This window comes from Canis aureus, chromosome 15 (genome assembly GCF_053574225.1).
Source record: "Canis aureus isolate CA01 chromosome 15, VMU_Caureus_v.1.0, whole genome shotgun sequence".
NCBI lineage: Eukaryota > Metazoa > Chordata > Mammalia > Carnivora > Canidae > Canis > Canis aureus.
Genome location: NC_135625.1, coordinates 36,208,123 through 36,233,159, shown reverse-complemented (window position 1 = coordinate 36,233,159; position 25,037 = coordinate 36,208,123). Strand labels below are relative to the sequence as shown.

The 25,037-nt window shown below is 35.9% G+C and overlaps 1 long non-coding RNA gene across 1 annotated transcript in view; it reads right to left on the bottom strand.

Moving 5' to 3' along the window:
- LOC144284001 (uncharacterized) overlaps positions 1–24,814 on the bottom strand; it is a 29,383-nt gene extending 4,569 nt beyond the window's left edge. Inside the window, exons 1-3 of the long non-coding RNA XR_013352483.1 lie at positions 24,747–24,814; positions 21,142–21,280; positions 18,640–18,752 (exon numbers count right to left, since the gene is read on the bottom strand). This is a non-coding gene — a long non-coding RNA (uncharacterized LOC144284001). The remainder of the gene's footprint in view (positions 1–18,639; positions 18,753–21,141; positions 21,281–24,746) is intronic.
- Between the last annotated feature and the right edge of the window lie 223 nt (positions 24,815–25,037).

Sequence of the window (25,037 nt, the reverse complement as noted above, 5' to 3'; positions counted from 1 at the left end):
CAATAGAGCTATTTTAATTTGCTAGGGCTGCCATAATAAATACCACAGACTGGGTGGCTCAACGGAGATTTATTTCCTCACAGTCCTAGAGGCCAACATAAAGGTAGGGTCAGCTTCATTCTGAAACCTCTCCCCTTGGCTTGTCCATGGCATCTTCTTACAGTGTCTTCACATGATTACCTGCTATGCATGTCCATGCCCTCCCTTCTAGTTAGAACACATTGTGGATCAAACCCCATCAGTATGATCTCATTTTACCTTAACCACCTCTTTACATTTCCTTTCTTCAAACAGAGTCACAATTTGAGATACTGGGGATCAGGGCTTCCACCCATGAATTTTGAGGAAGGGGGAGAAAACAATTTAGCCCAGAATAGATGCCAATTCTGACATGACAAGGACATTAGAGTCATTTGACAAAGATTTTAAAGCAGCCACCATAAAAATGCTTCACTGAACAATTACAAACTCACTTGAAACAGAAAAAAATAGAAAATCTCAGCAAAGACATGGAAGATAATGAGGAAAAATCAAATGGAAATTTCAGAACTGAAAAATATAATGACTGAAATTAAAGATTCAATGGATGGGATTCACGGCAGAATAGAGTAGGCAGTGGCAAGAATCACTGAACTAACAGATGGAACAATAGAAACCACCATCTGAACAACAATGAGTATTAAAAACAATAACAAAGAAATCAACAAAGCCTAGGGGAACTGTGAGACTATGACAAAGATTATCATTCGTGTCATCAAAGTCCAAGAAGGATATATATATATATATATATATATATATATATATATATATATATATAAAGAATGTGATTCAAAAAGAAAGCTTCAAAGAAAATGGCTAACAGCATTCCAAATATGGCAAAAGATAGAATGCTACAGAGTAGAGAAGGTGAGCAAACCCCAAACAGAAATAACACAAAAAAAAATCTATACCAAGACATGTCAAGATCTCTAAGAACTAAAAATAAATTTAAAATCTTGGAACAACATAGGAGAAAAAAAAATGACAATGAATTTCTTAGGTAAAACCATGGAGACCAATAGGAGGAGGCACAATCTTTTATAAGTACTGGAAGAAAAGAACTAACAACCCTGAACCCTATATCCAGTGAGGATGTCCTTCAGAAATGAAAGGAAATACTACCCAAATTAATCTACACATTTAATGCAATCCCCATCAAAATACCACCAGTGTTTTTCACAGAGCTAGAACAAACAATCCTAAAATCTGTATGGAATCACAAAAGACCCTGAATAGCCAAAGAAATTCTGAAAAAGAAAAAAACTACAGGCATCACAATTCCAAATTTCAAGTTACATTACAAAGCCATAGTCATCAAGACAGTATGGTACTGGCACAAAAACAGACACACAGATTAATGGAATAAAATAGAGAACCCAAAAATTGACCCACAACTCTTTAATCAACTAGAGTTTGACAAAGCACAAAAAGAATATCTGATCGAAAAAAGCCAGTGTCTTCAACAGATGATGTTGAGAAAACTGGACAGCCATGTGCAGAAGAATGAAACTAGACCACTTTCTTACACCATACAAAAAAAAAAAAAAAGAATGGAAGACCTACATATGAGACAGGAAATCATCAAAATTCTAGAGAAGAACACAGGCATAATCCTCTTTAAACTCAGCCATAGCAACTTCCTACTAGATATGTCACCACAGGCAAGGGAAACAAAAGCAAACATGAACTTTTGAGATTTCATCAAGATAGAAATTTTCTGCACAGCAAAGAAAACAATCCTCAAAACTGAAAGACAGCCTACGGAATAGGAGAAGATATTTACAAACAACATATGTGATAAAGGGTTAGTATTCAAAATTTTCAAACTCAATACCCAAAAAACCACCCAGTTAAGAAATGGACAGAAGACCTAAATAGACACTTTCCAAAGAACACATCCAGATGGCTGACACATGAAAAGATGCTCAACATTACTTATCGTCAGGGAAATACAAATCAAAACCATGATGAGATAGCATTTCACACTTGTCAAATGGCTAAAATTAACAACACAGGAAGCAACAGGTATTGGGGAGGATTCAGGTAAAGGAGAACACTCTAGCACTGTTGGTGGGAATGCAAACTCATGCAGCCACTCTAGAGAACACTATAGAGGTTCCTCAAAAAGCTAAAAATAGAACTATGATAGGATCCAGCAATTGTACTACTAGATATTTACCCAACAATACAAAAACACAGATTTGAAAGAATACATGCACCCTAATGTTCATAGCAGCATTGTCAACAATAGCCAAACTATGAAGAGAACACAAATGTCCATCAACTGATAAATGGATAAGTAAATTGTGATACACACACACACACACACATACACACACACACACACGGGAATATTACTCAGCCATCAAAAAGAATGAAATCTTGCCATTTGCTATGACATGGATGGAACTAGAGTGTATTATAGTAAGTGAAATAAGTTGGCCAAAGAAAGACAAATACCAAATGATATCACTCATATGTGGAATTTAAGGAAAAAAAACAGATGAGCATATGGGAATGGGGAAAAGAAAACAAGGAGAGAGGAAGACAAACCAGAAAAGATTTCTAATGTTAGAGAACAAACATGATTGATGGAGGGATGTCAGTGGATGGTGTGGATGGGCTGGATGGGTGATGGGTATTAAGGAGAGCACTTGTTACAATGAGCACTGGGTGTTGTATGTAAGTGATGAATCACTGAATTCTACTCCAGAAACCAATATTGCACTGTATGTTAAACACTTAAAAATTTTAAAAAAGAATAAAATAAAAAGAGAAGACTGCAAAACAAAACAGAACACACGAAAGGAAAATTAACACATTTTCAGATGAAGGGAAACTAAGAGAATCTTTTACTAGAAGATGTTTCAAAAGGAATGGCCAAAAAACTGGAAAGAAAGAAAAACAAGGGAATTTTGGAACACCAAAAAGGAAGGAAAAACATGGTAAGCAAACAGATTTCTCTTCTGGAATTTTCTAAATTATGTTTGAAAATTGAAGCAAACGTTAGTATTATGTGGTTCTAAATGTGTATAGAGGAAATAGTTAAGGCAATGATATTACAAATGAGGGAGGGTAGTTTTCTGTACTTCACTTAAACTAGTGAAATGGTGACACTAGTAAACTCTGATGTGATATATAGATATATCTTTCCAGTTTTTTAGATATATACATATTTCTATGTGTATAGTCATACCTACAGAAAGCATTAAAAAAGCTATGCAAAGAGATACAATCAACACCCTTTTTCAAGAAGCTATAGAACAATTAGACTGAAAGTCAGCAAGGATTTGGAAGAATTCAACTGTACTTTCAACCGACAGAATTTAATCAACATTTATGGAACATTCCTTTAACAGCCAAATACACATTCCTTCCAGTACCCAGGACAGATGCCAAAACAGACAACATTTCAGGTATAAAACAAGCCTTAGAATTTTTAAAGAATGTAAACCATACATATGTTTTTTGTCTGAAAACAATAGCAACAAACTATATATCAAGAACCGAAATATAACAGGAAAATCTCCAATCATTTGGAAACTAAACAGTACACTTCTAAATAATCCATATGTCAAAGAAAATGCCTCAAGAGGCATAAAAACTACATTAAATGAATGAAAATGAAAATAGAATATATCAAAATTTATAGAACACAGTTAAAACTGTACAAGAGGAAAATTTGTAGCAGTTAATGTACAAATATTAGAAAAGAGGAAAGCTCAAATCAAAAAATCTAAGTTCTCATCCAAAGAACTTAGAAAAAATAAAAGCCAAATAAACTAAAGCAAGCAGAAGGAAGGAAATAATATAGATAAGAGCAGAATTCAATGAAATTGAACAGGAATGCAATGGAGAAAATCAATGAAGTGGAGAGCTAATTTTTTTGAAAAATCAATAAAATCGGCAAACTGCTAGCAAGACTAAAAAAAAAGATACAAATTACCAATATCAGGGATGACACAGAACATATTACTACAGACATGTAGACATCAGGGGATATCACTCTAGGCATTGCAGGCATCCAAAAGATAATAAGGAATAACTTCACCCATATGAATTTGACAACTAGGATGAGGTAGGTCAATTCCTCAAAATCTGCCACAATCTTCTCAACATGAAACAGATAATTCAAGCAGTCCTATATAACTAGTAAGGAAGTTGAATTCATAATTTCAAAAAATTACTTATAATCTCCAGGCCCAAATGTTTTCAGTGAAAATTCTGCCAAATGATTAAAGAAGAGCTGTACCAATTCTAAACACTCTCTTCCAAAAAGTAGGAGGGAAACCTTCCTAATTCATTTTAATAAACTACTGTAGGATACCATTAGCTATTGCAAGACCTAAGATAGTCTTGCAAAAATCAATTGTATTTTTTATACTATCATGTGTACTTGTAAACTGAAATTAAAAATATGACATCATTATAATCAGTCAAAAAATACTTAACTATAAATCTAGTAATATGTGTATACCACTTCTATACTAAAATTATGAAATGCTGATGAAGGAAATCAAAGAATATTTCAATATACGATGCATTCATGGATTGGAAAACTCAACATAAAAAAGAAAGTGTCAACTTTCCCCAAATTGGTAGGTAAATTTTATGAAATTCTTTTTTTTAAAGATGTATTTATTTATTTATGATAGACATTGAGAGAGAGAGAGAGGCAGAGACACAGGAGGAGGGAGAAGCAGGCTCCATGCCGGGAGCCCGACGTGGGACTCGATCCCGGGACTCCAGGATCGCCCCAGGGCCAAAGGCAAGCGCTAAACTGCTGAGCCACCAGGGATCCCCATTTTATGAAATTCTTATCAAAATCTCGGAAAGATTTTTGCATAAATATAGATTATTTTAAAATTTATATGAAAAAGCAAAAGAACTAGAATAGCTTTGAAAAAGAAGAATCAAGTTGGAGGAATCAGTCAATCCAATTTCAAGACTTGTTATGTACAGATAGTAATCAAAACTATGTGTTATTGGTGAAGACACAGACACACAGATTAGAACAGAATAGAACAGAGCTCAGAAATAGATCCACACAAGTATATCCCATTGATTTTTAACAATGATGCAAGAAATTCAATAAGAAAAGTAACCTTTCCAAAAAATGATATTAGAGTGTTTGGACATCTGACCAAGGTTGCATATCTTATTCAAAGATAAAACTCAAAATGGATCATGGAATCAAATGTAAAATGTTATACTATAAAACTTTCATGGAAAAAAAACATAACAGAAAATATTTGGATTGGTGACAAGGTAAAGAGTTCTTAGAGTGGACACCAAAAGCACAATTCACAAAAGATGATGTTGGATTTCATAAAAATTAAAAAAGTTTTCCTTAGCCAAAGACAGTTTAAGAGTGAAAAGGCAAGTACACTCTGAAGGAAAGTATTTGCCAACTACATTTCCAATGAAAATCAGCATCTAAAAAAGAAAGAAAGAAAGAAAGAAAATCAGCATCTAGAAAAAAACAAAGAACTGTCAAAACTCAACAGTAAAGAACAAACAATCCAACTAGACTATGTGGGAAGATGAACAGACATTTCACTAAAGAGGATAAACAGAAATTCTTGGCTAATAAGCACATGAAAAGATGCTCATCTTTACTCTCCAAGAGGTAAATAGAAATTAAAACCATAACAAGGTATCACCTATCAAAATAAATAAAAAATGATAACAATACCACATTCCAGTGAGAATTTGGAGAAACTAGATCACAATCTCTGCTACATGGCTAATGGGAATGTAATATGGTATAGCCAGTCTAGAAAACAGTTTGGATTTTTCTTCAATAACTAAATATGCAACCATAATTTGATCCAACAATTACCCCTGAGCATTTTTCCCAGGTAAAAGCTAATGTTCACAGAAAAATCTGTATATGAATGTTCATAGCAGCTTTATTTGTAATTCCCCCAAACCCGAAAACATCCCAGACATACTTTAAAGGAGGAATGTTTAATGAGGCTGTATTACATTAATGAGGCCACAAAATATTACTCAGTAATAAAAAGAACAAGCTACCAGTATGCACATCTGGATGAAACTCCAAAGTATTATATTGAATAAAAAAACAAAAGTCCCCAAAGTTTACATACTGTATGACTCCATTATATAACATTCCCCAATGTACATAATTTTAAGAAACAGAGAACAGATTAATGGTTGCTAAGAGTTATGAAGGTGGTAAGATGGGAAGAAAGTGGATATGGGTTTAAAAGGCAACAAGAAAGTTGCCTGGGTGACTCAGTCAGTTAGGCATCAGACTCTTGATTTTGTCTTAGGTCATGATCTTCATGTCCTGGGATTGAGCCCCATATTGGGCTCTGCACTCAGTGGGGAGTCTCCTTCTCACTCTGCCCCTCCCCCTGCTCTCTCTTTCTTTCTAAAAATAATTAAAATCTTAAAAAAAATAAAAGGCAACAGGAAGGATCTCTGTGATGATCGAAATGTTCTGAATCTTGAATGTATCAATCCTGATTGTGTTATTTTACTACAGTTTTGTGAGTCACTTCTCATTAGGGAAATTTCTTAAAGAGTACATAATGTCTCTCTGTATGGTCTCTGCCTCTGAACCTACAACAATTTCAGAATAAATAGCTTAATTGAGTAATATACCCCATTCCTCAATTTGAACTTCATAAATGAATTAATCCACTTTTAATTTATAATTCATTTAATGTTTAATGCTTTAGAACTGATAAAGATATGGAAACTTCTGTAGTGTTTACTGTATTGTTCCCAGTATTTGGCAGCTTTGGATGAAATGCCTTCATGTTCAATGGGTCTTGAGGGATTCTAAGAAATATTTAACACAATTTAAAAAAAAAAAAAAAAAAACTATTCTGGTCATAGCCAGTTCTTTATCTCAAGGGATTCTCACTCTTTCCCTCCAAGTACTAAGTCTTATAATCATACTAACAGATTGCAAAAGTGACAAATACTTGCATTGATATTCACCAACTTCATATTATAATTAAAGAACTGAAGTTGGTTGTGTGACCTTGGAAACAAGGACCACGTAAAGGTCTATTCAGAACCTACATGGAATCAATAAAATTTTCTAGACTACCATAATGGTGAGGATCCTGTGTTCATGTTTTATCTTTTTGTAACAATATAATGGTATTAAGAGTTAATATTTATTCCAAATTTTTGTATGTCAAGTACTATTTTAATTGCTTTACAAGTATTAATCATTCAACCCTACAGCAATCTAAGTATGGAACTATTTTTTTATAAACATTTTACAGTTAATGAAACTGAGTTATAGAGGGGTTACTTTACTTGCCTAAGATCATACAGCTAATAAGTTTAAAAGTTTAATTATAATCCAGGGCTGTCTGGCTCCAAAGAGTACATTATTAACCATTAATATTATATAATATTTTACAAATATAGGCTGTTTGCCATAGCTGTGGGAATCAAAAGGCAATATAGGGAGATCATTATAAGCTGTTGCAGTGATATTACTAATCAGTCTATTGCATACATGCTAACTATTTGAATCAGTCACACTAGCAAGAGATATGAAAACTTTAGGATAAAAGAAAAAAGGAATCTTGGTTTTCTCATTGGTAATACGAGTTAAAATAAATGTATAATCCAAGCTCCAAGTGGTTAATAGCTTGGGAAATTGGTAGCCAAACTTGAACACAAATGGCTATCCTTTGTTCCTAATCTGCTTGTGTTACCCCAATATTCCTCTCTTAAGAAAGGAAATGTGATCTAGTGAAATGATGTTATGACATCTGCCACTGGACACCCCAGCTTGTCCCTTAAAGCTGGAAGGCTTCAGAGCTGAAAGGTGATCTATAAATACATTGGGAAAAAGGAGTGTCCTCTTCTGCCATGTTAGAGGGGTCTTAGGATAGCACAGTTGTGCCCCAATGTGATGCAAAGATTAGAAAAAAAGTCATTTAATTCCTGCCTTCACCTATGTCTATCTCCAATACCATGATGGACCCAGGACACTGAGCAAGCAATGGATGGTTTCTTTCTTCCTGCAGATAAATTTATCCAAGAGGCTTTGGGAGCCTCATGCAAATGAGCTTCTGCTGGGCCTGCTCCTTCAGTGTGTCCAACAAGCCAGACAGTGCTGATTATCAGACTTGATTCTGTTACTGTCATCTTGAAACCTTAAAGATGAACATATACAGGGCACCAAACAAAGGTATACATCTGTTTTGCCAATTATCTACAGAATTAAAAATTCTAACATTTGATTTACAACCTTCTAAATTATGAACCTTATAATAATCTAAGAAAAAACACAAAACAAACATATTCAACATATATGAATATATATATATATATACATAAAACACAGATTTCTTTCCTCTCAAGTACAGTTTATTTATTGTCTAAAACATTAATATGTTGAATTTAATACTGTTTTGTTAAACAACAGCAAAAAAGATCAAGAACTCAGTGATCCAAACAAAATTTATAATAAAATTTTTACATAATGAAATCTGTGACTCTGGGAGACTATGATTTGGAGAGATAGGGTATGATACATCTTGTGCTGGGGTGTTTTCCTTTTATGGATGGCTCTAAATGCAAGCAGATACAAATTCATTGTTCTGCATATCAGATATGAGCTCCTTGCAGAATGCATTCTGATTAAAATGAAGTGTTAAGCTGACAGTGAATGAGCTACCCAAAAATCTTCAGTGGTTTCTCTTAGAACATAGGCTTCTGTCTATCCAGTGCCTAAACTTATTGCCATCATAGTAAAGATCAATTTCAATTTTTCAAAGCCTTTCTGAGAAGGCCCACCTACCACCTTTACCTCTATAGTTACCTACTGCTCAATGCACCTGGTTAACCATGGAAGAATGGACCCAGATGAAGACCCATGCTGAATCAGCATGATTGTGCAGGTGGGTATGAAGCCTTGATAGCAAGTACAAAGATCAGACTGGCCATGCAACAGGCCTGGTCACTGGTCAAACAAAGAATCACAACTCAACTTGAACCATAAAACTGTTAAAACTTTGCCAAGCTTGTTTTTGACCCCAGCCCTCTACAAAAGCTGTAACAGCTTGTAAGGCTTGGAAGGAACAGTTTGGAAAGCTTGTGATCATCAGATGATGAACCTTCACCTGCTTGAGCAAGATTATATACTATTTTGACATGAGAGTGACTAAGTGACTTCCCTTGACACTGAGAATGCTTGCCCTGACATGCAATTCTAGAGCAGTTATTTAATTAAACGCAATTATAGCAAAGAACCAGAGAACCCATAGAAAGGAATGCTTCTGAATTATAATATCATCCTGTGCCTCTCTGTAATCACAATTTAATCATGTTTCAAAGCATTTCTTTCTAATTTGTATACATAAAGATACGATATATGAAACAAATAACTCAAGGCTGAGTACAATATTCCAAGACCCAGTGTAATTTACACAGAGAGCTGGATATTTATTTCTGATGCTAAGGTTATTAAGTTATCTGAAAGGTATAGACTTCATTTCTCTTTTCAAGAAATAGAGATTTATATTGCTTATTTATTCCCAGCTGTTGAATATCTGAGTTGCGCTCAGAAAAGAGATTAAAAATATTTGATGATGCCAGTGGCTGACAAAGCAGCAACTTGGGGAATTTCACCCAATTTTTATCTAGAATAGCTTTCTGAGTGTGTGTATGTGTCTGTGTTTGTATATCCAATTGTGTCAGACCCAATAACAGACATATGTTTTGACAGTCTATCCTGAAATACTCTATTGTTTCACTTTTAAAAACAATTTTATTTATTTTAGAGTGAGAGAGAGAGAGAGAGAGAGTTGGGGGAAGAGCAGAGGGAGAAGGAGAGAGAAACCCAAACAGACTTTGTGTTGAATGTGGAGCCTGATGTGGGACTCTATCTCATTACCATGAGATCAGACCTGAGCCAAAACCAGGAGTCAGACACTTAACCAGCTCCATCACCTAGGTGCTCCTCTATTATTTCTTCTTCTTCTTCTTCTTCTTCTTCTTCTTCTTCTTCTTCTTCTTCTTCTTCTTCTTTTTTTTATGTGAAAAAGTCAGTTATTCAAGATATTTTCCTGACTTAGGTTTTTTTCCATTGGGATAGCATGAATCCTCACAGGAGCCCTGACCACTGGACTGAGTCCCTGGGACTGGATTTCATCATAGCTTCGCTACAAACTGTGTGGGCATTTATCCTTGGGTATCATCTATGCTTTTTTATTGGTTAAAAAGAAGGAGTTAGGCTTTTAGAATCTCATTATTCTCTTTTTGAACTGAGCTATAATGAACTGGGAATAATTCTTGGATAGTCTTTTTTTAGATATGGAGAAGATGAAATCTATCCTGTTGGTACTTTACTCCATGTCTTAGGTTCCTTATTAACACATAAAATTACTCATTCTACAGAATTTTGAGTGCAAGACCTACTAAGGGTGCCTTTCAATGTGGCTACACAACCTCAGGAATAACATTTTGGCAATGAGTAAAACCAGAAGACAGTTTTGCAACATGTATTTCTTCTTGGAATGGAAAGCACTCCAGGTTATACATCAATCTTTTTAACCTCTTGGGTAGTAACAATGCCAGCACAGGATTACAAAAAACAATGATATATACTATAAGGATAGATCACTGTCTGTAGAGAGAAACACACATCTATATTTCTGTCCAAAACTTTACTAGAGCATGCTTAAAGAGGTCTGGAAACACCTGGGAGTATGAGCATACATTTAGAAACCATGGCAGAGATTTAATCATGCCTCTGGTTTGTGCTAGGACTGCAGGCACATTATGTCCTCACTTACAGTGCCCATAACCAGAGACATAAAAAGTGTCCTAGACAGGTGGAAAGAACCAAGGGCCAAAAGCCAGGGGCCTTCAGCTCAGTCCCAAATCTAATACCAACAAGCTCTGTGTTAAGAGCAAGTCACTTTACATGCTTTGGCCACAGAATTAAGAGAAAATTTAGTATATCAATCTTCAAACTAAAATTAAATTATCTCTAATAGCTTGCCTTTTGTGCAACTGCTGCCCCTTACATTATGTGTATTGGTGGGGGTTGTTACAAAGATTGCGTGTTGAATGCTGCAAAAATTTCCATTTAGGGTGGGGTTTAAACCAGAGTGCAGAGGTCAGCTCCTGTATCAAGATCGCTCCCTTCTGTCTGTGTCCCATTTTGCTTTATGCTATTCCCTTCTTCTCAGGCCACTTCACTGTTCTAGGCCTGCTCATGCTAATGGTACACCAAACTCCAGGACTTCCCAACCCTTTCTTTTTAAAAAGTTTAGGTTTCTACTTTCAATTTTCTTCAGTTCGATGTTCAGTAAACAAAACTAGCACAGAAACTAATTCCTCATTCATTCCAGGTGGGGCCCTCTGAAGTCAAAGTCTTAAAGAGAAATAATCAAATCATAGGGCTTTTAGGCATTAATAGCTAACAAAGGATATGTGTTGATGTCTTCTGATGTCCCTTAAAACATACCGCAAAACACTCAATTTAGCTATAATTTTATAATATGTAGCATTTTACTATTTAAAAGTGCTTTCATATATACATGTGCTACGTAAACAAGTGAGTTCTTTCTTCATATATACTTATTACTAGAAAAAGTGAGGTTTCAGAAGACAGTGACTTCCTCATGTTCTTATAACTAATTATTCTAATTAGTTTATTGCAGTTTATTTTATTTATTTTATTTTTGTTCTAAAAAGAGTTCTTTTTTGGTGCTGTTTCTTCCTGGTACCACATGGTTATCACCAATATTCCTGCCTTTCTGCCAAAAAGATGCTGGATATCCAGGTCATGATAGTAAGAGAATTTTTAAAAATACCAGTCAATTCATTCTTAAGAGCTAATTGTAGATAAAGTGTAAAGTTAAAGCATCATATTCATATATTCTTTAAAGCTCGAGTTTTGGAGGCCTGATACCAATCACATGAAAATCTGAAATTTCAACAAAATGAGTGAATTGTGACTCAAAACAAAAGGTTTCTAATTGTTTTATCTGTTAGTTCCTCTGTGCCTTAGGGATCTGACATTGTCCTTGAAAAAGCTGAGTATCTTTGAATATCTCTACATTTACAGGGTCTTTCTCTGTTCCTTGATTAGGTTTTTATGATGTAGAATAACCTGTACTATTTCCAATAGTCACTCATTTAAAATATTCTGATGTTCTAGATTCCCCACTTTTTGTAATACAGAATCTGCATTACCTTATATATTTACTGGTGGATGCTATGCCTTGGAAACAATAACAGATTTGGAGTAATATCTGAGAAAACAATATCTCTGGAATACTTAGAAACGCTGGCTGAATTGGTAGAATGACTAAATAATTATCAAAATAAGTCTTCCAGTTTTAGTTATTAGGCAAAAACCAATATTCTACTTCATCATTTTATCACAAGGAACTCTAAATTTGGACACAATATGTGAAACAATTCCTTTCAAATGATGGAAAACAGTGCAGGAATGTAATTCTTGAGATAAGGAAAATATACAATGTCAGCTCCAAATGCACCATACTTTCTGCCTGGAGCCAATATCCAGATTGCAGTATAAGGAATTGGAGTACAAGAGAGAGCAGCAGTCTTGTCAGTCAGGAGAAAAACATGAAAGTCCAGCATTTCTGAGAAGATTGTTATGTGTGGCTCCAGGGACCAGTGAGGAGTGACCTGCATAAATAAGGAGCCCCATAAATCTAGAAAGAACTCCTCTTGCTTTTGGCCAAATATGAAGTTGTACAAATATAAGAATGCTGTGTGAGATCTCTAGGAAACCACTAGTGGGGACCCATGAGCCAAATGGAGATCCTGGGAGGTGATGAACTATACTGGCAGACCTTGGAGTTCTGACTAGACAGAGTGGAAAGGCTTCATTGAACACACTTGCCCTTGAGTGAGATCCTGGACTCTATAGAAAAGCCTCACTTGAGGAGCTAGGCTACTCTAGACCTATTCCAGCAAAACCTAAAACCAAACTCTGACCAGAACAAGCTGAGATTGACAATGAGCTTATCAAAAATGTAACATTCTCAACATCCACCCCCAAGTAAAAATCTATTAGATATAAGAAGAAAAAAGATAATGTGACTCTTAATCAGGGGGAAAGTTTATACAATTACACAGAGATTAAACAAATGTTGAGTTGAAATGATCATATCAAGGCTTTAAAAGAGCCATCATAAATAACTCCAATGCCTTAAAGGAAAAGATGGACATAGTGAGTTAACAAATAAATCATCACAAAAGTTAAATGGAAACTATTAAAAAAAAATGGAAACTCTAAAGGTGAAAGTTCAATACCTAGAGTGAAATTAGCTTAACAGCAAATTAGACATTGCTGTTTACTGATATAGAAAATATCAGTAAACTTAAAGATAGTTCAAATGAAGCTACTTAAATGGAAACACATAGAGATAGAACAAACATACAAACACATACACAAAAATAAAGTCCTCCTCACCAATGCAATAGTAACGAATGGTCCAATGATGTAATTCAAATTTCAGGAGAGAAGAGAGAAAATAAGTTGTTGGTTTTTAAGCATTTGAAGAAATAATAGCCAAAAAAATTCCCAAACCTGATAACAATTATCAATGCATAAATCCAATAAATTCAAGACAAACCAATCTAGATAAATACAAAGAAAAACACACTTATGAACATCATAAACAAGTTGCTAAAATCCAACTTTAAAGAGAAAATCTGGAAATCAGTCACCACCTACAGGGGTATAATAACAACTGCTAACTTCTCATCAGAAACAATGCAAGCCAGAAAAAAAAAAAATAGAAAGAAAAAATAAAATAGTGAAAGCAAATAAAAATTTGTCAACCTAGAATATTAAATTCATCAAAGACATCCTTCAAAAATGAAGGCAAAACAAAGACATTTTGCAATTAACAAAAACTGAGACAATTTGTCACTAGCATAGTTGTGGTATAAGAAAGTTTAAATGTAAAAGAACCTCTTCAAATGGAAGAAATTCCAAATAACTTATGTAGATAGTCTAATACCCAGGAAGTAAAGCCACACAATTCTCTTCCAAGTTTGAGTAGAGGCTATGCCAAGTGACTTTCCTTCAAAGAGTAAAAGGGTGGAGAAGTACCTTTACAGAGAAAAATCTGGCAAACACCACTCTGGCCAGGTGTCGAAGGTTAACATCATTGATGAGGCATCATACTGATGCATGTAGACCTAATTATGCACAGTGATGCATATAGACCTATTATTAGCATGTAGACCTAATATGATATGATGCCAATGGCACTTAACCTCTATGGTCTTCCCTCCAAAAACCCATAACCCCAGCCTAACTATGAGAAAACATCCAACACAACCAAATTAATAAACATTCTACAAAATAGTCCATTAACTCTTCAAAACTGTCAATGTCATCAAAATCGAGGAAGGTCTGAGAAATTGTCATAGGCCAGACAAAACCAAGAAGACATGATGTCTAAATACAATGTCATATCCTGGATGGGATCCTAGAGCAGAAAAGTGACATTAGGGAAAAACTACTGGCATCAGAATTCAGTAGGAAATTCAGTTAATTGTAGCATACCAATGTTTATTGCTTACTTGTGACAAATTTATCATAGTAAGTTAGCAATAGGGGAAACTAGGTGACAAGTGTAATTAGAACCCTCAGCACTATGTTTATATATTTTCTGTAGATCTAAACCTATTCTAAAATTAAAAATGTTTTAAACACTGAGAGAGACAGACAGACAGACACAGACACAGACACAGAGAGAATAGAGACCCCACTTCTTGCCCTGATACTAACTACAGGAGATGTAAGAACTCCTTTGCCATGGTGATTAAGAGATTATGAATAAAATGGGACTTAAGAGGCATCTAAATTTAGAATTTGGTTTGATATCGATCAATCGGCAGGATCTCTTTTTGCTCTTAGAAGCTTCTACTTTCAGCACTTCCTGGCCTCCTGTCTAACCAATTAAGATAATTGTCATTAGTCAACTCTGTCCCCTACATGGAAGCAGTACTAAATTTTCAAGTAGAGTTACTAAAAGGGTATGGAGGGGAGTCTAGAGGAACTCTATCCGACCACCCACATGCATGTGTATATATGTGCATACACACAAATTTGTACAGCATATGTATTAATGGAGGAAAGAAAAGCTACTAATTTTGGTATAGGTCAAGGCAAAGAGTTTAGAACACCAACCATGAAGCTCAAGAGCTTTCCCCACCATTTAGCAGCCATGGATGCTATATAGATTGACATAAACTTATGAGAGCATAGTAATAGTAGGATGTAATTATATAATGAGCATCCAAACTTTTTTCAATGGACTACCCCTTGGTCTTACCCTCTGGCCATTCATAACCTCCTAGCTCCTATAACTTGCACCATCTCCACAAAATAATCAGAATTTTCTATTTCCAGAATATTCTTATTAAGGTGGTAGCTTCTGTAGCACTCAGAAATCTTAAATACAGGCCAGAATGGCTTATTCAGATTACCTAGATGAGAGACAGTATTTTCAAATAGCACTTGACTCTTTAACCAGGTCCTAAGTATGCACTGCTTCTGGAGGCAGTTTAAGAAAGTAGTGACAAGTCTGAGCTCCAGAAAAAATGAGGTTGTAAATCTCTTCTCCGCCACTCACCAACTATGTGACAATGGGTGAATTACATATCTTATGTCCTACATACTTTTATTTGTAAGATACAGACAATAACATCTGTCTACTTTACACAGCTATTTTGCAATTCTGAGCTTATTCACAAGAAAATGTTTGTACTCTTCTACAAAAATGTAAAGTTTTGGTAGCCAGGGGTGCAAATATGATGACAATAACAACCACATGATTGGGCAGAGCATCATCATCAACATTTGACTGATATTAGGTTCTTGTCCCTGCTTACAACTTAGAATGCATCTGAAGCTGCCCATTTAGACAGCATATTTTCTCTGGCAGAGTATTTCATGCTATAGTTCCTATTCCTTTTGAAATAAATATAAATGAAGTAGGAGACATGTAGCTATGGAGGGGGATTTTTCCTCCTAAATTTCTTCCAGATTGTTTCTCACTTACACTAACAACTAATTTCCCTATCAGTGTTGCTACTTAGGTATACTGATTCTGACTCCCCTCTGGTGTCTACTGAGATATAGCTCAAGCAGATCAAAGGAAATGCAAAGATGATTCTCAAAAGTAAAATCAGCAAAACATTCATAGCAGTAAAAAGAAAGTTGGTGGGAGGAAAGGACAGAAAACAAACACATTTTAGGCCAAGACACAATGAACTCGTCCCCTATCAGTCATTCTGTTTGGTGGATAAATAGATGCATGGGGATATAAGTAAGTGAGGGGGTTTAATAAACTTACATGGAATTCATATACAAATAAACTTCAAATTTACATTATGCAAAATGGCTGTTTGTGTATCTAATCTTCTGCAACTGGGAACTGGAGAAGTAAAGGACTGAATTTTGTGGTATAACTCAAAATAAAAACAAATTATGGTTGGATAGTTAGCTTGAAGTTTGAAGAAGTTCTGTTTGTGTGGTTATTAATGCTGTGCTTGGTTTCTACCACACAGTGGTTTATGATTATTTTATTTTAATTAACTATGCAATTTCCCAAGTATTTTAGAAAGGCTTCATTTTTTCAGTGGATACATCTGCCATTTTAGCCTTTATTACTATCCCTGGAAACAATGACAGACTTGATACACAAGGTCACCTAACATTCTCCTGCCATTCTTTGTACCTTAAGATATTCCATAAGTTTAATGTCTTTTTTCCATCTCATCGAAGGTCTAAATGATATTTTGCTGGGTCACAGAGATGATGTCCCTATTATATTCTCTCATCAGATCACTGACACCATAAACTGTAATGGCTTTTCAGAACTAATAACATATCTGGCATCAGCCTGTATTGGGGAAGTCCTTAATCCTGTAAATGGTTGATAATAACTTACATTTACACAGAGCATTTTCATCTCCATCTTAAAGTGATATATGTACAGAAAATGTGAATCCACCCACTGCTGCAAGACAGCCAGTTCAAAATGGAATCTAACAGCTGTAGAACTACGGCTCTGTCAACGGGCCAGAGATGAACATTGTATTTCATCTGAGCTGGGCTCCTGAAATCTGATCTCACTTTGAAGTGAGGATTAAAACAGGTCACTGTGGCCAATATCGCTGTATTTGTATAAGGTAAAAAGCTACTGATTTTGGTATAGGTCAAGGCAAAGAGTTTAGAACACCAATCATGAAGCTCAAGAGTGGAGAACTATATCGGGCACTTGTACTATTGGTGTTTGAATACAATGATGCCCATTCTGTGACCAGTCATGAATAATGAAGGCATTCACTTGGATGAATAAATCAGAAAGAACAATGTTTGACCCTCTTTTAATCTTAGCATGGACTCTTCTGTGTTGTGTGGCAAAAGTACATTGGTTTCAATGTATCCTAGCAATCAATCCATGTGAGGTATACATAGTTAAAATTTGTACTTTTAAATTAATATGTGGTGGTTATTTGTATCTTCTCTATGAATATAGAGACTACATAGGCCTCTAGTTAAAATCAAACGAACATAAATACATATTGAGGGGGATTTGTTGTTGTTGTTCTTGTTGTTAGAGTGGGGAGGGGCAGAAGGTGAGAGAGGGAATCTTAAGCAGACTCTACACCTAGCTTGGAGACAGACTTAGGGTTTGATATCTCAACCCTGAGACCATGACCTGATCTGAAATCAAGAGTCACTTAATTGACTAAGTCACCCAGGCACCCCTACACACTGAGTTTTCTAAACACCTATTACAACTAACACAGAGCAGCGCTCTTCTGAAAAAGAAAACACTGGACTTGGAAGAAGACTTGATTTTCAATTTCAGCCCTATTGATTTGGGCTATAATTTGGGGCCTGAATATTCTCATATTAAAAGTGAAAATAGCAATACCTAACTCAGCTTATTATATCAAATGAATTAATATGAATGTAAAATAATTAGAAAAATGGAGACACCTTTCAAATATGAGAGATCACCAATGGCTTCAGCAGGAATGTTTCTTTACCTAACCTTAGATCACTAATCTATGGGACCTTAAATAGAATTACAAACAGCCTAGGTGAGTTATTTCTGAATTATCAGAAAAGAAAAAAACAACTTTTCTTTGAATATGCTATTTAATGGTAGGATCCCTCAATATTTATACCTACATTCTTGAAAGATTAAATGACTGATATATACCATATAACACTTTAGAGCTAAAATACATATGAGACCTCTTGACCTTTAAAAGATTCATATGAATGCTAATGAGAATATATTATGTATATAATGGTCTATTATAAAACTATTTGGTCTATCTTCACATCTGATTGATTAAGCAGATATTGACTGAAAAGGGATCAGGATCAAGGAAGATTATTCTGATTAACAATTTAAAAAGGAACTTAGAGATCTATTATTTAGAAAGTTCTAGGACAAAATTGTATAAACAATGGAAATTTCCAACATTAAGAACTTACAATATATTGAGCTTCCACCCACCTACTTAATTGCATTTCTTTTCATAACCCTTTTATGCTGAAGACTCTTCCTCCATCTAACATACCTTAATGGGGTTATATCCTGAGCAGCAAATGCAGCTGAAACACTAACTTCATTAGTTGCTTGACTCCACCTGTCAGAAATTCTGGCTCCAGACCAATTCAAGGTAAATTTATACTGGAAAGAAGGTTACAAATAAGGTTGTAAATAAACAATCAGAGAACAGACTGGTGGCTAAAACTCTTTTATATGAAAATGTGATAATACATGATTGTTTTGAGGGCTTAAGTGCCCTTAAATTCTTAATCAACTATGTATCCAAATTAGATTGGTGATTCCTTTGGGAAAAAAGGTAAATAAGCTTCCTTTTTTCCTTACTAAAAATACTTGGTGATAAAGGATATAGAACTCCTTGCCTCACCCCACAAAAACAGTACTCTTCTATCAACATTCCCCTAGTTAATCAAGTACATTACAGTATCCGCGAAGGAAACTACACAAGAGTCAGTTGTAATGCTTTCTATATTTTTGCTACAAGAACCATGCCTATATTGCACAGTTAAATTTTATCTTGATAGAAATTTTACCTTGATAGAAAATTAATTCGTTCTCGCCTAATAATTATCTCTTATTTTTCCATGGTACATTTTTTCAAATACAAGATATGACTTTTTGCATGCAAATCAAGAAATGGTATATAGTTGAGGGGCTCACTAATCTATTGCTCATACCAAGACACCTTTTAGAGTGCAAGGGCAACCAGGATAGTATGGACACCTTGGGAAGTCATGATAGATGTCCATGCTGCTTGAAAGTTCAGATCCAAAGACTTATATACATCTAAATAGTATTTAATTATGCAACCAGTATCTATATCTATATCAAGGCAATTCAAAGATTTTTTTAAAGTATAATCTGTCTAATGACTCAAAATCTCATATACAATGTGAAATCAAATTTGACTGTATACTGACTATAATAGACAATATAGAGTTTCTCATTTTTCTGTTCTGATGGCCTCTTAATGAGTACAATTTTAAAAATAAAGTCTTAGATTCCTTTCCTTGCTTGGAATTCTTTTTAGTGAATTATTTATTTGGAGAATAATGCTAAGTTATTCCTAAAGATCCTAAATCCTTTTCTACTGAAAGCATAATGTAGAATTTTAAAGATTTTATTTATTTATTCATGAGACCTGCATAGAGAGAGGCAAAGCATAGGCAGAGGAAGAAGCAGGCTCCCCATGTCAAGAGCTAGATGCGGGACTTGATCCCAGGACCCTGGGATCATGCCCTGAGCTGAAGGCAGATGCTCAATCACTGAGCCACCTAGGTGTCCCATAATGCAGAATTTTAAAAATCAAACAAAAAGTCCCAGAGAGTTGTACAAATAAAAAGAATAATGTGTCTTTCACTTTTGATGGTGTCCCCTCTTACTTAATAAAATAGGTAATCATAAAGATAAAAGAAGTGAAATAAACTTGTTGGACAAGGTAATTAACTTCTCTGTGTCTCCATTCCCTCCTCTGTAAAGATTGTTAATATTAAAAATATCTGTTAGGGTCATAAGGGTATGGGAGTAATACAGCCTCCTTCATAAGGTAGTTGTGAAGCTTAAGTAAGATGCCATATACAAATCACTTAGAATAGTGCCTGGCAAATGTTTCTTAAGAAACATTGCATTTGGGATGCCTGGGTGGCTCAGTTGGTTAACTGTCTGCCTTAGGCTCAGGTCATGATCCCAGTGTCTTGGGATCCATCCCCACGTTGGGATCCCTGCTCAGTGGGGAGCCTGCTTTTCCCTCTCCCTCTGCTGCTCTCTTGCTTTCTATCTCAAATTAATAAATAAAATCTTAAAAGGAAAAAAAAAAGAAACATTGCATTTGATGTGTCGAGATCAACCCTCTTCTTTTATACTTGAATTTTGAAACAATGGAGACAGACAAAGAATTCACTGATTAGGACCAAATCATTTTTATCACTTATAAAGGCAAAGTTGGAAGATTTAATTTACATCTGTAAACAGTGAGCTTTCTGATACACCTCCCCCAGGCATCACTGAATCTTTAAGACTTGTGGTATGCAGGAACAGAACACATACCCTCCATGGACAGGTTTGCTCCCATGAAGTCAGAAAGATAAATGGCCAGGGCTATTATATCAGCCAGGCTGGGCTAAATTTATTTCTGGCCTACACACATTTCTAGTACAGTCAGCCTTTGGGATGTGCTTCACATGCAACTCACTCCTGGACTCAAGCTAATGGAGTAGCCAGTATCTGAACTGCAGGGGATAGCTGTGATAATGGTGAGGAGGGCTTGGTGAAGTGCACTGGCTGGTAAGCTTGTTACTGGAAGTAATGAAAATTGGTTCATCCCACATTATATTGAGAAAAACAACCCATGTGGTCAAATGAAGTTTAAGTAGGTAGGGAAGTTCCATCATGCTATGTTCAGGGAATGAAAGAGAAGCAGCATATTTGTGAACAGCCCTATAAAACTCATAGTTCTCCCTTCTTGCCACCAAATGTTTGACACACTACCCTTTCTACACAAACATAGACTCACCTCTTTCCCTAGGAAGGCAACCCAAAGTCAAAGAATCCATCAAAGTCTAGAATCTGGATGAAATGGTAATCCTTGCATCAAAAGATGATGTGAGAAAACGTTTGTATTGGTCCAGCTATGAGCTTCTTGCTTCATATACCTATGAAGTATAAAGATAAGTTTTCTCCCCACATCCTCACTTTCTCCACCTGTATAGACACCACGCACCATGAAACACAAACAGGACAACCTAGCATTCCCATTCAGAATGGGGTACACCCAAGGATATAAGACATTCTGTATCACTAGCTCATAGAGATTCTAAATCCTGCTCAGCAGATGCTAGATCTGTGCCTTTCTCTGCAGAGGTAATAATCCTTGATTATACTTCAGTTCTGATTCCTGGAAAATGCTTCATAGTCCAGCAATTTCTATGGCAATTGGCTCTGTCTTTTGGAAAGATCTTCTATGTCATTATTCTCCCTGACCACATTTGAAGAGGACATTGAAGAACATACCCTCTTGGAATGCAGAGCCCCTTTTTCAGTTTGCTCCCTGCTCATGGAAAACTACGATTTCAGGGGTGATTTTTTTTTAACTCTCAAAGAGTCTGAAATTATCTTAGTATGGTTTCATAGTTTACCAAATAGTACAATTCTCAAAAAAAGACATTTTTCCCCCTATTTTATTCTAGTCAGATCCACATCCCAATAGCCAAGATTGCATTTTTTTTTTTTCAAATGCATGCCTCTCTGTCTGGACTTACCAGTAAGTACTTGGAGCTTATCAAGCTCTGTGGTGAGAACCACATCTTTAGCCTCAATTCCCTGAGCCACATTGTATAACTGAAAGGATCTACTGGATGCTACATTAATCTATGTTTTTTTCAAGTTTTAACAACGTTTGTGATGTCTAAAATCCTTGATTTTTTTCCTTATCAGCAGGGCTAAGTTCTATCAGTCATTCAGCTTTGCTGCCCAAGGAGTTCCTATGACTTCTAGTTTGTCTATTGGAGAAAGAAGTAATGGCCCCTTCTAATCCCACATGGCCTTTCTGTATTTCTTGCAAATGAGTCTATCTTTTCTGAGATTGTAGCACCTTTTCAAATGCAATTAACAGTAAGCAACATGTGGTACTAATGTTTTTTTCTAACCTCCTCATTAAGACCTATGAGCTCATTGGATATATTATGCCTTTTGAGTTATTACAGGTGATACTTTTTACCAAATATTCTGTCGCTGAATAACATGGTTCACAATATTTCCAAACTTCAATATTAGCTGCCCCACTCTTCATTATGTGGGTTTTAAGGTAATGCTACATAGTTTAGTTTCTTGATGTGAACATTTCTAGGGACTAATTTCTGCTTCAGTTAAGCTACATTGTAGTATGACGGCATATCTTTCCAAGTTACAGAGATTTGTGCAACATGACCATCAAGAGTTGTTGGGGGGCTCCTGCACCAGCCCAATTAGGTCTTTGTGGCAGGAAGAGAGTTAATAGCCTAAGCTCACTGCAAAGAGAGTTGTGTCTCTATCATGTATCTGACAGGTTAGAACAGCCCTAATGACTTCATAGCTACTCATGCCCAGGTTCTTCTTCTAACTAGCTAAGGGATTCTATCTCCTCGGAAGGAAGGAAGGAAGGAAGGAAGGAAGGAAGGAAGGAAGGAAGGAAGGAAGGAAGGAAGGAAGGAAGGAAGGGAGGGAGGGAGGGAGGGAGGGACAGGGGTGGGGAATGCTGTGCTAATGAAAGACCTTCCATATGAAAGCAGTCTCCAAACCTAGGAAAGAAGTAGCATTCTCCCACTCTCTCTAAATAATTACTACTTGTTCTTTTAACCTATTCATTTCAACCAAGAAGTTCATGGTCAGCTAAGATGTGGCTATTCCTCTCTGGGAAAAGAGATGGTCTGTCTGTTAGGACAGATCATTATTAGATTTATGAAGCTGCCCTCCACCCCTGATCCCAGCACAAAACAAGTATAGATCCTTTGGGCATTTTCCTGAGGCCACTGGTATACAGGATAGATTTTTTTTCCTCCAAAGACTCCAACATAGGCCACAAAAATACATGTATTAGATTAACACCAATCTCAACCTGAAACCTTAATTCTCATTTTAATATTCCCAATTACATTCAATTGCATTGACCAATAAGGCTTATCAGAAATGAGACAATTATTTAAGGTGTCTTTCTTTTTCAAAACATTCAGTATATTAATTTTTTTAAGATTTTATTTATTTGTTAATGAGAGATACACAGAGAGAAGCAGAGACATAGGCAGAGGGAGAAGCAGGATCCCTATGGGGAGCCCAGTGTAGGACTTGATCCCAGGATGCCCGGATCATGCTCTGAGCCAAAGGCAGATGCTCAGCCACTGAGCCACTCAGGTGCCCTGGCATATTCAAATTTTAATTCCTTCTTTGAGCACCATGGTTTTGTCAACTGAGTGACATATTGAGGGTGGACTTTGTATAGTGACATATTTAAATATTATTAGCCATTTCTTTACTGAAGTCTCATGAATTTAACCTATGGGCACCAAACTTGAGACCATGTAGACAAGCTCTTTGAATTCAGGGGTACTGGCTACAATATTCTCTTTGGCCCTAAATGAGACATAAGACCTAGTGCCTACCTACTTAGGCCTGACTTTATAAATGCACAAAAGTTGAGAGAGTCATATAATTATTCTTTCCAATCCATCAATCTCCTTGCTTCAACAACTATCAACATTTCTTTCACCCCATTTTCATCAATTCCCCACCCACTCATTTCTGCTCTGCTGCTATTGTTGCCTATTTGAAAAAGAAGAAAAATAAAGCACCTTGTCATTTCACTCATTGACACTTTATTTAGCATTAACCATTTAAAGCTGGAACCTCACTAGAGTTCTGTAGAAATCAATTGCTTTAAAGTTTAAATGCAACAAAAATTATCCATTCTCCAAAGTGAAAAAGACCACTAAATTTCTGTGCTGTGTGATTGAAAATGTGTGTGTCTGAGCCTGCCTAATGAGACCTCTTTGGTGGACAAGTAGGGATCCCATTTCCTGCAGAACCTGTGAGTCCAAGCTACTGCAGATGGTACCCAGACTACCCACACATGCACATGGCTGGGTCTTTGCTGATACAGCCAGGGCCAGCTGGTTTGGATAATTCTCCCAAGGCCTATTGCTTAGATTTGGGCTGAGATCTACACTCCTCAATCTTTGCTGATGCTCAATTCTTTGCTAAGGCTCGCTGTTCAAATGACTAACACCTTCAGTAATGCCATCACTCTTATGGAGGCCTGTGTTTTTGCTAATGTCTGTGTGCCTTTGTCCAAGAAGGGAAAGTTCTACACATCATCTACTGAATACCCAATGTATTTCAAAAAAGCATTTCAAAGCCCAACCTACTTGCTCCAGGTTTGCAAAAAGCCTCAATTACACCCCATATGTTATGGTCTCCCACATTTTACTCATTGCCTCTTTTTCAAACTCGCCAGTCCGTGCAGCAGATACCAGGATGTGTTGATAAGTTCAGTAAAGTATCCCCCTTGCCCAACTAAGTTCTAAACTAGCTGGGAAGTGAACTAAATAGAATGAGGAAAGGTAGTTGGGCCAAGGACAAAAATCTCACCTTTATTTACTAAAAAAGCTGAAATTGGAGAATATTGGTCATATATACAGGCAAATGTGCTTCTTCACATTAAACCTGAAACCAGACAGATTCACCCAATCTCAGGCATCTCCCCACATTGAGGCAGATCCCTATAAAATGTACAATATGGAGGAACAGAAGACATAATTTGTGTGAGCAAAGCTGTTTCTAAGAAGGAACCAGGATGAGGCTAGCTATGCATTATTTATTTTTCTTTCCAAATACAATAATTTGATTAAGTTATTTCTCTCAGAAAGGAGTAAAGAGACA